Source organism: Papio anubis, chromosome 10 (genome assembly GCF_008728515.1).
Source record: "Papio anubis isolate 15944 chromosome 10, Panubis1.0, whole genome shotgun sequence".
NCBI lineage: Eukaryota > Metazoa > Chordata > Mammalia > Primates > Cercopithecidae > Papio > Papio anubis.
Genome location: NC_044985.1, coordinates 60,516,492 through 60,531,905, shown reverse-complemented (window position 1 = coordinate 60,531,905; position 15,414 = coordinate 60,516,492). Strand labels below are relative to the sequence as shown.

The window sequence follows — 15,414 nt, the reverse complement described above, 5'->3', positions numbered from 1 at the left end:
CTATACTATGTGGTCCTGGGCAAGTTATTTAAATTCTCTGTGCCTCAGTTTTCTCAACCGTAAGATGGGAAGAATAATAGTAACTACCTCTGGAGGCTGTTGTAAAAGTTAAATGGTTTGATCTATGTAAAGCTCTTAGAACAGTACCTGGTAGATAAGTGTGTGATAAATAAAATCCAATATGAAGAAGAGGATGATGTTTTGTTGTCATTATTGTTGTTCTTTGCTTCAGTTAATGACTCCAGCTTCCTCCCAGACTAAGGTCCCAGGAGACTTTTGACCCCAGCCTCTCCTTTGTCCCTTCCATCTCATCCGTGGTCAAGTCCTGCTCCTCTGACCCTGCACTATCTGGAATCTGCCCCTTCCTTTTCATGCCCCTGGCCCTAATTTTAATCCTCACTCTCATTATCTCTCTCCTGGATTATGGCAGCCACACCAACTGTTTTGCCTGTCAGCCATCCCTAGATGGCTCCCAAATTGCCTTAAAGTCAAGCTCTAAGCTTGGAGCTGCCAAGCTCAAAGCTCAACTGACATCCTTATTGCTATGAAAATTCAAGCCCAAATTGTGCGATTTTGACAGTTTAGTTACTTTATCTAAGCCTCAGTTTCCTCATCTTTTTTTGTTTTCTTTTTTGAGACAGAGTCTTGCTCTGACACCCAGGCTGGAGTGCAGTGGTGCTATCTCGGCTCACTGCAACCTCACCTCCCAGGTTCAAGCGATTCTCCTGCCTCAGTCTTCCGAGTAGCTGGGATCACAGGTGCACACCAACACGCCCGGCTAATTTGTGTATTTTTAGTAGAGACGGGGTTTCTCCATGTTGGCCAGGCTGGTTCTGAACTCCTGGCCTCAAGTGATCCGCCTGCGTCAGCCTCCCAAAGTGCTGGGATTACAGGCACGAGCCACAGTGCCCTGCCAGTTTCTTGATCTTTAAATGGGGATCATCTAAAAACACTTTCTCCTCAATAGGGTTATAGGAATAAAGGAATTCTTGTATATAAAGTGTCTAGAAACCTTCATGGCACACAATAGGGGCTCAATACAAGTTGTTGTTATTATTTGAAACTTGACTGCTAGCAACTCCTCTCCAGCCATCCTGGGCACTGACCACATGGAAGTCCCTGCTGTTTCCAGACACTCTGTGCCTTTTTGGATTTGGGTCTCTGCTCACATGGTCTTTACTCTTGGGATGCCTGCCACTCCTCTCCAGGTGTCTGAATCTTAACAGTCTTAAAGGGCCAAATCTCAAATGCCAATTTCTTCTAGAAGACTTACCTGGAAGTCAATTACTCCTTTGACGTCCTACAGAATTCACTTCTTTTAAGGCAGGGGCTCTCCAACTTTAGCATTCGTCAGATTCACCTGGCGGGCTTGTTAAACCACTGACTCCTTAGCTGATCCTGGAGACCATAATTCAGTAAGACCAGGGTAGGACCCCAAAATTTGCATTTCTAATGAGTTACCAGGTGATACTGATCTGCTGGTCCATACTTAAGTAGCTCGGTTTTAGGGCCACTCACGGAACACCTTCCAACTTCTATGGCTGCTTGAATACAAATCTTTTCTCTGAGAAGACTGTAAGTTCTTCCCTAGAAGGGCCAAAATCTACTTTCCCTTATATCTGGTAGAAGGAGGTGGGCCTTGAGGCTGGGCCTTGAAGGCTGGTTGGGATTTGAATCCACTAACATCAGGCAAGAGCCTGCAAATGGGGAGCCCAGGAACAGGAACAGAGAGCTGCACGGTTGTGGGATGGTAAATGGTTAGGATATTAAGGTGCAATGGGAAATGGGGCTAGAAAGCTGTGTGCCGCATATCCAATGTGATATGGGAGTTTTGAGAGGGGAGTGTGGAACCTTGAAAAGAGGCAGAGGAGTGCACATTTGATCCCATAACCTGCAAAGCACAAGGGCTGAACTGCAAGGTCTCCTCATGATGGTTCCTTCTATAAGCTGCTGTGGAGTTTGGGCTCTCTTTGCATTTTCAGCAAGGCACACTTCCTAGACGTGCAGGACATGTTTCTGTTCTACCTCCAAAAGTCTGTCATTCTTTGAATTACTGTTACCTACAAAAACGTGGACAGAGGTGAGGCTCAGGCCCCACACTGCTCCTGTGTGCCCGAGCCAAACCAGAGCCTTGAGGTAGTTGTGATTGGTGCCTCCTCCCCACAAATTCTGGGCTCTTCCTTCCCTTAAAATCACTTTTGCTGGTTTGGAAGTTGCTTGACCAAGAAGCTAGAAATGTCATTGCTTCTAGAAAATGGATTCTTCCCCCATTTTCAGAACAAGCTTGGTTTAAGGGGATGAACACAAGAGGGAAAGAAGGAAGTGGCCACCTGGAAGCAATAGATCTGGGTTCAGTATGAAGCCGGTGGTTTTATTCTGTGGGTTTTCTGCTATGCCTGCCTCCCAGGTACAGATGAGGTTAAATAATTAATGTATGTGAATGTACTTTGTAAGCTCTAAAGCACTGCAGGAATATAATTAATTATGTTTATAATTACAGGTAATGTAATTATAATTATAATTACTTTGTGGGTGGAAGCAGAATATATATATCTCATGCCCGTTCTATAGTAGGATACCCTTGGTGGATATCCTTGGTTAGATCATCAATTTGTATATTTGAGCTTGACTCACTTTCTCTGACTTTATTTTCAACATTGAGACATATATGAGACTTTGGCCCAAGGACCTCTGTTTTTTTTTTTTTTTTTTTTTTTTTAAATAGGGTAAAAGTGAGGCTGGGAAATTCAACACTCCAATAGTAATATTATCTGCCACTTATCATGTAGATAAAGTTAAGGCAATTTAGTTAACTTGCCTATATACAGCAATAATACTTGCAGAGATCCTGTAGTTAAACACAAAAATATATACACATAACAGTTTCTATAAGTGATTTATATCTACATGTTACTCAAAGAGTTCTTTCTAGAAATTCACTAGACCCTACTACATTCTAAAATGATCATGTAATTACTAAATCAGAAATTTGTTCTATATTTCAGGCAATGCTCATTAATACTAAGCTAAAAATTTAATGTTATACCATTTGCTTGTTTAGCAAAACTAATAAGCTTAATGGAAGTGCTGAGCAGTTATTTCCTTCAACGTGCTTCATCTTAAAAAGTGATTGTATTTGGGTCCGTGTTCTGGGGCAAGAGTTGAGGTGTATTTGTACCTGAGGGAAACATTTCTGCCTGCAGTCTCCCTCCTTGAAACTGCCAGATTCTGCCCGAGAAGCTAAACGTCGCATTTCTTCAGCGTCTCTGACCTTCTACCATTGTTCCTATGCACTGTTAATTGTTGTTAATTTCTAACACATCATTAATTATTTGCCATTAAAGATGTGGGAGACAGAAATGCCCTTCACTCATGGGTGGTCACACGAATTAACCATTAATAATTACAAAATGTGTTACTTTAAATGTGAAAAGTGAATTTGAGCCATTTGCATGAAAGTTGCTGTGTTTCTGTGGCTGTGCTGTGACACACTGGGAGCGTGGGTGGGGATACCATGAGTGATCCCGTCATGGCTGGGGAAGAAGCCATCTCCTCTTGCTTCCTTAATGACTGTCACATTTGGCCTCTGGAGCATGATGTACTTTTCAGGGAAATTTTCTCTTTACAACTTTCTCCTCCTTTGTACAAGAAGCCTAAAGTGGAACAGTTTTCTCTGATGTCACAGCCCCAAGTCAGTCACACAATTAGTACTTATCGTGGAGTTCCTGACTCCCACTCCTATTCGGCCCACCAGACCATGCCGAGAGGTAAGCGCTGGCAGGTGGAGAGGTCCACTCCCACCTCAGGCTTGCAAAGTGATGAAGCCAAGGCCGTTTCACTGACATTGGGCTCTCAGTCTTTAAAAAAATAAGTGCCTGGATTGCCATTTAGTATTGAGATTTTAATGTAGTGCCTATCTTTAAAACACAGGCAGAAAATTCTTCCCACAAGTTTATCAGAGTGCTGAGAATTAAGAATTATATTGGAAAAGAAGCATCAGATATGGTCTCTAGGTTTCACCAATCAGAAGAAACTGTTAGGGTATAGACAAGAGATTTGGGGAAAGTGTATGAAATATTATTTTGTGAGTGTAGATTTCAACCGTGAAATCAAGACAGCTTAGATTCCATAGCTAAAAGTTAGATTCATTACAAGGAGACTAGTTTGAACTTGAGGAGTTGATGATTCTCTCTTGCTGAACCCCTTGTTTTGCTATTAAGAAAATGGAGATCCAGAGATAATCAAAAGACTCCTTAAGCTGTGAATGTGGGAAATAAGAAAACTGTGTCACTTAAGTGGCTTTAATGGTTTCATATTATGATTCCATTCTTCATCTGAACTGTGATCTCAAGAACAAGGGCAACCTCTTTTTTTCTTCCCCCTTTCCCCTCCTCTTTTTGTTCTTCTGTGCTAGACTAATAGAGAGATCAGAGGGGATGATGTTCTGCTTGCTGGAATAGACTGAACGAGACCAGGTAGCTTGGGGCATCTAATGACATCATGGGTGAAAGGCCAGGTTGGAAGTCTAAACAACAGCCTGCTTTCAAGAAATCACTTAGCCTTCAGGTCCCCCATTCCTTCTCATCTGTAAAATGAGGCACTTAGAGTTTAACTCTTAAGACTTTAACTCTCAAGACAGTTGGATTCTAAGATCTAAATTCCTCTGAACTGTTCTATTGTTTTAACCATTTTTTGAAAACTGCTACACAGTAGCCTACAGTCAACATATTTCACATTTTATTTATTCCCTCTTCTATTAATGGATATTTAGGTTGTTGGGAAGCTTTTCTTCAACTTAGAAGTAATGCTGCAATAAACATTTTTGTACAAAGCTTTTTATGTATACGTGTAAAAATTTCTCCAATGTTTCAGTTTTACCAAATGATGCCAAATCAACCTCCAGAAACAATTTACTAAGCTTTACTTCCTTTATCTCTACTCCCATAAACCATTATGGGGGGTTTGCCACCTTCCCACATCTAAAACTGGTGGACAGGACCCAGGTCCTTATTTTTGGGGACCTACGCCCACCAACATCTCTATTCCCATTGCTTCCTTCCAAATATCCCCTTCCATCAATCCTGGGAATCTTTTCTTTGGTAAGAGGTAGAAGGGAAAACCTACCTTAAATTCACACTATTTTTTCCCAAATCTTTTGCCTCTGCCTTAAGTCTTCACATCCCTGAGGGGCTCGGCTTTGGAAACATGCAAGTCAGGAAAAGAATTCTTCTCTTTAATACTGTCTTATTCTTTCCCTGAGTTAAATAGCAGAGACATGTCCAGCTTCTTGCATGGGGAAGGAGGAAGGTATAAAGGGAAAAAAAGAAATGAGAAAAAAAAATCAGGTAATATTTAAACATTTTTATTCTTCAACATAATGAATTTTTCAAGTTGATTTTATTTAAAATAGTAAAATTGTATGAAATATGAACTACCTGGGCAATCTAGCTTTTGAGGCCATTGTTCCTATAACACTCATGATTTCTGCGTTGGATTATGAGTATTTCATTATTTGTGTGTTTTATATTTCCTACAGAAAGGCAACGATCTAGAATTAAGTAGACTAGATAAATCCCCAGGCAGAGAGAGGATAAGAAGAATTCAATAAACATTTTGAAGGGAAAAAGTTCGAATGAAGGGAAAGGTAGGGAAGAAAAGCTCATGATTTTGAGGAGTGAAGCCTGGGAAACAAGGAAGATGCTTATTCCTTTGATAAGGAATGGAAGGGGAATGTAGCTTGGGGTGACTGGTGGAAGACGATAGATCTGAATTTGCATGTATAGTGCATTCATCTCCAAGAGATGTTCATGCCAGGAGATGTTCCTTTCCTTTAAAACTGCAGCCAGGATGAACCAATACTTTTGTCGTGTTTCCACATATCCACAAGGATACATGCCAGCATGCAGTTACCTTTTTTCAGCCTAAAGGTTGTAGTCATCCTCCTTCAGCCTACTGTGTGGCAGCTTTCTTCTTATTTGGTGCTTTCCATTCTCATCTCAAGTCCTGGACATCTGAGTTGTGCATAGGATATGCGCGCGCACACACACAAACCCACAGACTAGAGACCCTGAATGCATGCTTTCTCCCAGTGGAAAGGCAAACTTCCTTCTGAATTCTTAGAATCTGCCTTTTATTAACTTTACCTGTGAGCAACCTTGAATGAGGAACAGCCTTACTACAGAACGTTTGTTAATCTCAGAAAAAGTGAATTACTTCATCACCAGGGGAATGTTCTACTGGAGCTTCCTAGTTGGTATCAGCAGAATGACTCTCAACTCTTCCTTTTTATCCTTATGGATAAAACATTGGTATTTCTCGTTCCATTTAAGGTTTTGAAAAACTAAATAATTCAGTTCCCCTACTTTCCTCTCCCATCACATCAAGGCTATAGACACCTCGGTGCTGATTGCACTCCTAGTTCTTCCTATCCAGAGGCAAACAAAACAAGGGCATTGCTAACTAGTTTATTTGAAACACTTTCTTCAACAGACGACTCTGAGTTATCAGTGGTGTCCTGTTTTTAGGACAAAGAATTATTGCTCTGACCTCATAGTTGCTCTTTGCAAGGACTCAGGTTTAAAGGTTATGAAGAGCTATTCAAACTCATTTATTTCTAGTTCTCTTCTCATTTGTTGTTCTGCCTTTCAACGTGCAGTGGAATGCCCATTCATAGTCATAGGCCGTTTAAAGTAATATATGCTTCCAAGATTATAAAATGGAAATTTATTCCTTTATTTACCGTCTCAATCAACATTTCTTGAGCACCTTAGTATGCTATGCACATACACAAAAAGGTGCTGAGGGTCAAAGACATCCTGAGAGAGGCCTTCTGGAGTGGAACCCAACAACAAGCAGTTGGTTATAGTGAACCTGAAACAAATTGCCCAGCATTTCTATTGTTTTGTTTTCTCTACTTTTCTCTTATAGACTTATTTTTCATTTTTCTCATGTTATTTTTCTCCTTTTTCTGTATTTTCTGTATTTTTCCTCTTTTTCATTGTTATATGATGCCATATTTTCAAAAGGCCAACCTTGTCTTCTTCTGTTTCCCTCATTCCACAGTAGCAATATTTATCAATGGCTAAAAGACAACTACCTTGTCCAATCCAAGGTCACTGTGGTAATTTTAGGCATCTGAGAGTATACCAAAAGGATGGAAAATATACAAATCATTTAATAAGCTATTGGAAAGAGAATAGGGGTTTATGACTTAGAAAGAAGGGCTGTATTTTCTGAACAAAAGGTTACTTCCTCGATTAGTCAGGATTTGGCTGCATTTTGTTGTGGTAATGAACAGTCTCCAAACATCAGTGACTTAATCCAGTAAAAGTTTTTTCTCACTGATTCTGCATGTTCAACATGGACCTGTGGAGGACTCAGCTCCACTAAGTCATTCAGGAATCTAGGCTATTGGGAACTCTGTCATCTCAACACATGCTTCCAAGATCACTTCTGCAGGGAAGGAGAGAGCTGGAGGGTATTACATTGACAATCAAATGCTTTGGCTTAGAAGTGAAACATAGTAACGCTTCACAACAACAGACAAATTACATGGTCTAACTGCAAAGGAGCCCAGCAGTGCAGCCTTTATATACCTGGAAGGAGAGGGTGCTGGACTCTTTGTGACACTAGTAGTGTCCGCCACAGCACTCAGGATGATCAAGTTTGAAGACTAGAGAAAACTCCAAGTGTCCAGTTGATGTGCTTGAAGGACAAGTGTAGAAGTGGCTGACCTGTGATTTGCAGCAACTGGCCTCTCACACCTAGCCCTTCCAGTGGCTATTTTGCGAGGGTGTCTCTGGTTCTACAAACCCCTTGCAACCTCAGGATAATCTTTTCTGTGGTTTCTTGTTCATGAAGGCAGTATTTTAAAATAAACTCATGCATGTCCTTTTATCCAATAAAATGTCAATCTTAAATTACTAAGATAATTCATCCCTAAGATGAAATACTCCTTTTAATTTACTTTTTTAATTAAGGGAGGTGTGTGGTTTGTGAGACTTGGACCATTAGGAGGCTTCAGTGTTCTCAGTCAATACTGGGAGGCCATCCCTCGCCTGTGACAGTGTGTTGGAGCGAGGCTGCCAGTAAGCCAGGGTGTCAAGGATGACAGCACAGCTCCATATATTGTGGCCACCAACCTGAATTCATAGCCAAGTGCATCCCCTCCCTCAAACACATTCTTTCAAAGTGAAATTAACTTTATGGGGTGTGCAATAAGGTTTTTTTTGGATGGTTTTACATAATGTCCCTGAAGTTTTTAGACAAGTGACTTTTGCACAGCTATAAACTAGAGTTAGCATACACTTCTGGACTTCCTGGAACTTCAAAACTCAAGATCGTAGGGTCATTCATCTAAGAGTGGGTACACGCTTATGACTGATCCCTTAGGGCCCAGTCTAAAAGAGGAAAAAGCTAACAAAATCAGCCTGACGCAGTGCCAGTTAAGAACTGAGATTTCAAATCCAGACCAGTTCTGAGTTTGGATCTTGACAATCCACTTAAGAGCTTGTGTGACCTTGGGCAAGTTATAGAACATCTTTAATCTTTAATCTCCCATAGATGAGGATTAAAATAGTATTTGTCTCATATGCTTGTGAGAATTAAAGGAAGCGATGATACTTAGCATAGTGCCTGGCTCATGTAGGTGGTCAGAAAACATTAACTGTTACTAGTAACTGCCGTCATATTGTTCAGGGTAGCAAGCATGTAGAGTGTGCACCACAAGCAAAGCACTGTGCTAGACACAGCAAAGTGTGTATGAGAGAATTAGGATGTAAGAGTATAGTGGAGCAAAAAGAAGCAGGATAGGAAAAACAAAGATAGCTAAACATAGATAACAAAAATGAAACAGGTAACATTTATTTGTGGGCATACTCTGTAAAAGGCACTGCATAGATCTTTACGTAACTGATCTCATTTAATGTTCACACAACCCTATGGGTAGGCATTACTATCTTCATTTTGTATTTGAAGAAAATAAGCCTTAGATCAATTAACCTGCAGTGGCTAACACATGGAGCTAGGGAAGTGGAGGGAGGATCGGGCTGTGTGGTTCAGCTTGACTGGAGCACAGGAGAGGACTGGCTGCATGGTATGTTTCCAGGTGTTCCAGGGAAGCCTTGGTTACCAGCACAGGTGGTCATTGCCCATACAGAGTCCAAGACCATCTGTCATTTTGGCCACACAGTCCTTAATGACGTGCTATTTGACGAAGAAATAGGAGACTACCTTGAGGTGGTCACCATGTCTTTGAGGTGCTGGAAGACTAAAAAACATATTCAGGATGTGCTGAAGCACGGCTTCAAATCACGCAGCAAATCTATGACATGCCAGGAAATGGCAGCCAATGGCAAACCAGCCCTGTCTGGGGACCACTGGTGAAAATGTCATGGTGATCCGTGGTTGACCACTAGATGAATTATTGCTGGGTGTGATAACACCACCTGGGGATAATGGTTGAAACCCAAACCAACCCCTCCTCATCCCTGCACCTCCACAACCTAGAGAAGATTTTAGGATGTGCATTTGTCCTTCCAACACTATAAGGCTAAGACCACCACCAATACCATAGATCCTGTTCCCACTAATATGCTTTATTATGAGTTCAAAGAAAACATAAAGTATAAGGAAACTTGAAAACTTCCAGGTCCTTCTAGACTTTTGCCCCATTAACACTTTGGGGGAAAAAGCAATCTCCATGTAAAATCTCCATTAAAATAACCTTGAGGGCTTATCTGAAATTAGCACCTTCACAGTTTTTGTTCTGACTCTTGGTTTGGTTTACCTACTGTGCCTTGATCTTATACTTGATATGCCCCTCTAATCAGATAAAATAGTTGAAGCATTTCTGGACTGTAGACCAACCTTAATGTTATTCAAAAATAGGAGTTAGGCTTGGGGCTCAGATTTTTACCTTTTTTATTTGTGTATGATTTAGTGTTCATCCTGCACTAGACACTAAAATGCATTGTTTAATTATCTGAGCTCAACACACCATTTTATAATTCATTAGTCAGTTGCTCTTTGCAAAAGCTATTTCTTATGAAACAAAAGTGGGAATCATGCAACTGGACTATTTATCTCTCTTTAGGGGTTGGGGGTTAATATCTGATAGCTCATAACATCTTTATTATAATGCATTTATAATGATTTACTGGAATCATTCTATGGCTAAGTATCTAATGTCAAAGCCGGGATCTGGCATGAAATAAAATGCTGTATCCTTGGGTAGCTCTAGGGAAAAAAAGGCCCCAGCCAGTATTTTCTGTGTAATTCTACAAACTGTAATAAGGGTAGGGGTAATTGCCTTAATGTCAATTAAGCTATTAATAATGCTCATCTTGTCATTCCTAAATATAGCAGTGTCTCAATCATACATTACTGTCCCCTGTTAAGGCTACACAGAAATGAGATCACAGCCTCTGTGGATCAAGAAGTCTGTCTAGCAGCCATTCTTATCTCCTTTACATAAGGGAAGGTTTGGGGGTTTATTTGGTTTTAATGAAAAATTTCTATTAGACACACACATTATTTGTGAGGACAAGCTCTGGTGATTCTTGTGAGCAGGACAAATTCAGTTTTAAAAGCAAAACTGTTCCCTGTTCCTATTCTGCTCCTGATGACTAGGAAAGGTGGTCCTGATCAGGACTCCTGTTCCAGGGTCCTGATAAGGTCTGAGGACCAGACAGTTCAGTAGCAATCATACATGTATTTTAGGAAAGTGTGTGGGAACTAACAAAGTTAGGGAGCACTCGTTCAAGCTACACGTGGTGCTGCGTTGTGTGCGTGTTGTTCCCAGGCCACGCGGATGCACACAAGTTCCTCAAGGACAGAGGAACAACAGGACAAAGAAAACGAGGCTGAGACACTGTCACTGAGACAAGAGGCCAGTGTTGCATCAGCAAATTTCAGCAAAGTCAAGGGTAAAGTCATATTTGGAAGAGGGCACAAGAGAAGATGAGCTATAGGATTTTGGCGAATAGGGAGAATATCGCCAAATCTCCCCAGTTGACTCTAAATCAGGACCACTTATCGTACAGTGAAGAAACGGGACAAGACCCTTCTTTACTTGGCACTTATGGTTCTCCTGGGCCATGAGATTCTGAGCAGCCACTTCCTTCCGCCCCCCTCCTTGTTGCCCTGTCTTGAAGTGAACTTCTACTTGATGATATTTAGAGCTCATTAATTTGTCCCAAGGAAGCTTATTGTATGGCAGTTTAATGACAGAAACCTGTTTTAATGCAAATGGACATGTAATCCCACTAAGTCACTCTGAGGGTGTAAATTTAAAACAATTGCTAGGAACTGACACTGGAATTTAATAAGATGGAGGGCTAGTTCCTAGATCCCGGTAGGCCCAGGGGACCCTGCTTGGACACCCAGCCCTGGCGGTTTTAGAGCAGCCCTCAGTTACCATGGCAATTAAAAATGTCAGGGAGCTTACTGGAGCTCCTTTCAGGTGGTGGGGATCTGAGCTCTGGAGGAGTGCGGGAACACAGGGAAGGAAGAAGTTTCAGCACAGAGAGGAAATGAAGGGTGAGTGGGTGTCTTCTGCTCATTACTCCTCAGGGCACAAGGTTGGACAAGATATGACTGAGACACCAGGAGGCGGCTTTCTATCCTGGCTTAGTAGAAATGCTTGATCCAGGCAAACTCCCACACACACAGCACAAAGCCTTGCCCAGGACCCCACTTCTCCCAGCAGGTAAAGGGGGAAGCCTGCTTCTGAGGGGTTGGTTGGAAATGAGGCGGAGGCGGGAACTGTGTTTGAATATTTGCTAGATTATAACGCTGTTGGGTACTACATCATTCTCCAGAGGGCCCTGAATAAGGTTATTATGGGTGAAGTCATTTTTGTAATAAAGTTGGCTGTAACTCTGGGTCATAGATCACAGGTTCTGGTACTAAAAAAATTACTAAACATGCCTCTGTTACCACAACTGTCCTCCTTTTAAATACTTTGATTTTACTACAAATCTCCCATTGACTGGGCTAGGGGAAATAGACACAATGAGCAAACGATTCCTTCCGTCCCCGGCAGCAGCCCTGCCGGCATCGAGGCCTCCTGGAATGATTTCCTGAGGTGTGATGTTATTTATGGCGTGCTTTCTCTATCAAAAAGGCAAACAGCATCCCAAGTGACCTCGGAGTATTTGCATCATTGCTTCTCTTGCTAATTGATTCATCCCCTGGCAGGGCCTGAGACACGGGCTGTTGGCTGGACACTCGCTCCCAGCTGCATATCCTGTGGATTTAAGGTGCATGAGAAGCAAAGATGTTAATAAAATCGTTAAATGTCAAAACTGCAAAACCCACACCCATTCAGAGTTCATCAGCTCTTCTGGAATGATCTGTAAAATACCATCTCCTCCCCTTGTCCTTTTCTCAGTCTAAACTTCATAACCTTTGTTAAGTAAGGAGATTAAGAACTGTTATTAACAACACTGATTGTTTAATTTCTTTCATAACTTCTTCCTTTCAAATGAGAGTCCAGTATAGAATGAAAAGGAATGTTATCATATGAAGTGCATTTCAGACGTAATAAAGCAGAAAGGAGAGGGTGGCCCCAGTGGCAGTTGTAAGAGGGACGAAGTGTGGATCTCTATAGCTCAGTGGCTGCAAAGCAGAAAATGAAGATTGTAAAAACGTCACATAAAGAAAAAATGCACAGTGGATTCGTTTTGTGATGCCCATAATTCAGTAATGCCTTTAAGTAGCTAGAAGAAATATAATAAATGTTTTTCCACAACATTGATCATACTGTATCAGAGGAAATATTAGTGTGCAGGGAGCCATGATTATACTGGTAGTAATTCTCGGTGCAGAAAACTAGTAGACGATAGGACCCTTTATAGGCCGAACTTTTATTGGCTGCAGTTATTTACCTTTAAGAATACGCCTAATACATTGTCCTATAGCTAAATATTTTTGTGAAAATTCAAACCAGCACTATCTGTAAATCAGAAGTCCTGCCACCATTTTATAGGATTTATATATATTTTTCCCTGCAGATGCTCTCATATGTTCCAGAATACAAAAACCAGCCAATTGACCATGTAAAAATTCTAGAAGGCCTGTAAAACAGATTCTTCTTCTGTATTCTGAACCTGGATAGGAGCAGACAGGTTTATGGCATGTGATTCCACCCAAATGCCACCTGTATATATAACATCTCTCTAAAGAAATTAAATGGATTATTAGATTATATACCATAGTAAAACTATACTTGGAGCTGCAGGCCAGGAGAAGATATGCATGTTGTGCAACTGCTTTTTTTTTTTTTTTTTTTTTTTTTTTGTCTTGAAACACTGAAGAAAGCTTTGCAAAACAGGCTTTTTCTAAATTTAGGGAGGAAAGAATGGAACTGATTCTTCATGCCAGCCTCTTGCTCCTCAGACTGGCAGGAGCTGGTAATGCGGTGGCTGTGGCAGCGTGGGTGCAGAAGGCCCTGCATGCTGACGGGAAGTTTCACCTTCCCTCTAGCTGGGCTCCAGCTCGACTTCAGAAATCATCCAGTCAGAGTTCCAGGGAGCACAAGATAACAGTTAGCCCAGCCAGACTCCTGCAGAATTAAAGGGAGAGGTGAGACCCGGGCATGCTAATCTTCCATATATCCCAATAAAGTCCTGCTGTGAAAATGACTGAGAGAAGCAAGAAGCCAGAGCAATCTCCGAGGGAAAGTACTCTGAGAGCAGTGTGTAGAGGAGGGTGGCATTCTTTTAGTATCTGCATAAGCCAGCTTGCAGTTCAAAGCCCTTGTAAAAGCAAACCAACCTGGTTAAAGGCTGCCGACTCACCTGCTCTGTCTCAATGCACCTCTCCCCTAACTCTCACTGACACAAATGGGAATCATTTCTCAGAGTGAAAGGCGGCTATTCCTTTCTCTTTGTCCTAGGGCTCTTTGCTTAATGCAAATAACAGGCCTCATGCACACATGCTCTACCAATCCAACACATTTTCTGTGTGTGTGTGTGTGTGTTTATGAAGTTACATATCGATGTTAGTACCTTCTGTTGGAGTTGATGTTTTGTTTGTTTTGTTGATTTTTTCTTCTCCTCCAGCAAGGAAGAAATGGAAGAGGGTGCCTCTAAGTTCTTCCCATTCTGAGAATATTTATTTATTTAAGTTCTGGGGTACATGTGCAGAACGTGCAGTTTGTTACATAGGTATACACGTGCCATGGTGGTTTGTTGCACTCATCAACCCATCACCTACATTAGGTATTTCTCCTAATGCCGTCCCTCCCCTAGTCCCCCATCCCCCCGACAGACCCCGGTGTGTGATGTTCCCCTCCCTGTGTCCATGTGTTCTCATTGTTCAACTCCCACTTATGAGAACACATGGTTCTTGGTTTTCTGGTCCTGTGTTAGTTTGCTGAGAATGATGGTTTCCAGCTTCAAAAAGGCAGGTGATTGAGGGAAGAAACCCTACAACAATTAGGGATTCTAAGGTTGAGGAACAGCCTGACACAGATGACAGTGTATCTGGTGTGGCTTCTGGGAAGTTGGTGTGCAGTCACCTGGTGTGCTCAGCATTGACATACAGGCCAATATGACATCACAGGCTTCTGTTAAATTTCTTCCTCATCATGGAGGACAGAGATGCTTTTGAAGCATGTTCCTATAAGTGGCCCTGTTCTAGGTACTTTCTGGTAGTAGCAGTTTTCAATTTTTTATTCTTATTTTTTGAGACAAGGTTTCACTCTGTTGTCCAGGCTGGCGTGCAGTAGAGTGATCACATCTCACTGCAGCCTTGAAGTTCTGGGTTCAAGTGGTTGATTCTCCTGCCTCAGCTTCCTGAGTAGCTGGGACTATAGGTGTGCCGGCAGGATTTATTTTTTAGTGAAAAAAATTTATTTTTGCCTTAATTTCCTGGCAGTTGAAGTGCAATTTTAAACAATAATTTCTTGGCCAGGCACAGTGGCTCATGCCTGTAATCCCAGCACTTTGGGAGGCCAAAGCAGGTGGATCACGAGGTCAAGAGATGGAGACCATGCTGGCCAACATGGTGAAACCCATCTCTACTAAAAATACAAAAAAATTAGCTGGGTGTGGTGGCACATGCCTGTAGTACTAGCTACTCAGGAGGCTGAGACAGGAGAATCCCTTCAACCCACAAGACGGAGGTTGCAATGAACTGAGGTCATGCCACTGTACTCCACGCACTCCAGCCTGGTGACAGAGCGAGATTCCGTCTTTAAAAAAGAAAACAAAACAACAACCAATACTTTCTTTAGGAGGCTAATATCTCCATTACCAAGCCTTAATAAAGATTAATGTATAGTCATCTTTCTTCTCTCCTTCCTTCCTTTTCCTCCCTTCTTCCTTCCCTCCTTTCTTCTTTTTTTCTTCTTCGCTTCCTTCTTTCCTTCCCTCCCTCCCTCCTTCCTCCTTTCCTTCCGTTTTCCCTCCT

The 15,414-nt window shown here is 41.7% G+C and overlaps 2 long non-coding RNA genes across 3 annotated transcripts in view; one reads left to right on the top strand and one right to left on the bottom strand.

Moving 5' to 3' along the window:
* The first annotated feature begins 831 nt into the window (after nt 1–831).
* Nucleotides 832–15,414, top strand: part of LOC110740904 — a 68,929-nt gene continuing 54,346 nt past the window's right edge. Inside the window, exon 1 of the long non-coding RNA XR_002516171.2 lies at nt 832–1,575. This is a non-coding gene — a long non-coding RNA (uncharacterized LOC110740904). The remainder of the gene's footprint in view (nt 1,576–15,414) is intronic.
* Nucleotides 9,576–15,414, bottom strand: part of LOC103876342 — a 165,745-nt gene continuing 159,906 nt past the window's right edge. For both annotated transcript variants that reach the window (XR_001893403.3, XR_001893406.3), the window contains one exon: nt 9,576–12,247. This is a non-coding gene — a long non-coding RNA (uncharacterized LOC103876342). The remainder of the gene's footprint in view (nt 12,248–15,414) is intronic.